Source organism: Priapulus caudatus, unplaced genomic scaffold (assembly GCF_000485595.1).
Source record: "Priapulus caudatus unplaced genomic scaffold, Priapulus_caudatus-5.0.1 Scaffold1460, whole genome shotgun sequence".
In the NCBI taxonomy this organism is placed as follows: domain Eukaryota; kingdom Metazoa; phylum Priapulida; class Priapulimorpha; order Priapulimorphida; family Priapulidae; genus Priapulus; species Priapulus caudatus.
The window spans coordinates 64,339-66,313 of NW_014578521.1; positions in this window are offsets into that span (position 1 = coordinate 64,339).

A 1,975-nucleotide genomic window follows, 5' to 3' on the forward strand; every position below is an offset into this window, starting at 1 on the left:
GCAGAGGGCAATGATGCTTGCGCATGATTCCATATTTTCGTATGCTATTGATCAATATGAGATGCGGCATGACGATGATTACTTTCTGATATTATTTTCACTATGTTATATTTGTCTACGTAGACGGGAGAATGACAGAGTGTTATTAGAGAGAAGCGCGACCTGTTGTAGTTTGGCGTCTTTGTGTTAGCGAGGCGGTCTCTTCAAGCGATGCGGTGATTCATGAGTGCTGGGCGTATTGCGTAAAGCGAGCCTTGGTGGCGAGGGGATAGATTGGGCATCTTAGACTTGGCTTATGATGGGCACAGATTTCTTCTTTCTGTGGGTTAGCGTTTGCGCTTTTAGGCTAAATGCTGCATTGGACGGGTTATTGGATTTGGTATACAGTTATCGGGTCGGTATTCATTATGACTCTGGATGTGGGCGGGCGCCTTACGGCTTCGATCTGCTGAAGATCGCTCGGTTGTTCTACTTTATCACATATGCACAAGATTCTCGGGAGCGGTTTCGAATAAATATATACGCAGTGGTCTTGTGCCGTGGGTGGCTACGCCGCGGGTGCCGGGGGTAGCGCGGTTAGATTATAGTGTGGATAGGTTATTGGCGCGTTATATCTTAAAGTATTATATATTTTATACGAGTTTATCTCTCCTAGCCGTATATATTTTATTGAGAATTGCTTGCAGTGCAATAGTGCCTGCTGTGGCTTGTCTCGTTCTTAGAGATTCTGGCTCGATCCTCCTCTCTCGCTCTCTCTTCTGTCTTCTCTCGTCTCTCTACTCTCTCTCTCTCTCTCTCTACTCGCTCGCTCCTCTCCTCTTCTTTCGTCTCTCTCTCTATCTATCTCCCCGCGCTCTCCTCTCTCTCTCTGCTCTCTCTCTCTCTTCTCATCTCTCTCTCTCTCTCCTTTCTCTCTCTCTATCTGCTCTCTCTCTTCTCTCTCTTTCATATATATATATTAAAATATTATTATTATACTATATATACGTGTTGGAAGTAGCGCCGTCGTCTCTGGAAGTAGCGCCGTCGTTCCCGGATGTAGCAAGCGCACGCAGCGACCGCTGCACGGCAGCACAATACCGTGACGTCACGCACAATGGCGGGGGTCCGGCAGGGCAGCGTGACGTCATCGCTGGCAGCTGTAGATTCGTAGAGGGCGGTTGCAGCGCCGGCGAGAACGGTCGTTACGCCAAACAACATGGGGACAGACAGAGGGCGCCCTCGTCGCACGAGCTGGCTGCCGACGTCGTCGACACCAGCGCCCCCTCGCGTGCGGATGCGGCGACGTCGTGCGTGGGAGAGCGCCATCTAGCGAGAGCTGGGAGAAGCTGGTCGCGGCGTGCGGTGAGTCAGAAAGCCCTGGACGTGCTGACCAATGGCGCGCAGGCGGAGTACGATGACATCATAGCTAGCTTCAACGGCAGCAGCAGTGACAACAGCAGCAGCGGCAGCAGCTGCGGTCAGACTAGTGACACCACTCGACCATCCTACGGCACGTTTTCAGGTGACCCCACCGCTAACTCCACCAGGCGTGCCACGCCTGACCCCACCTCACGACCCCCGGACCCCACCCCACGACCTTCCGACGCCACTCCGCCTCAGGCGGCTGTCAATGGACTCTTACAGTTGAAAGCGCGAGGCATGCGCTTCCTCTTCCGGTCGGCCGACGACGTCACCGCCAGGAGGTGCTCGTGGCGGCTGCAGCCGCAGACGTCGGCGCCGGCGCTGTCGAAGGACGTCGACCAATCAGCAGCCGCGCCTCGCTGCGCGTGGTTACACGCCCCGAAGTCCGGTTCGTCTGCTGAAGGCGATGACGTTCTGAGACATCGCTTGCCCATCGTGAGACATGCCTCACCTGCTGAGACGGGCTGCGACACCCTGAGACATCGCTCGCCCGTCGTGAGACATTCGAGACCCGTCCCCGTCGACGACGACGCCCTCCAGTGGCAGCCGGCGTGGAGGAGGAAGACGAGGA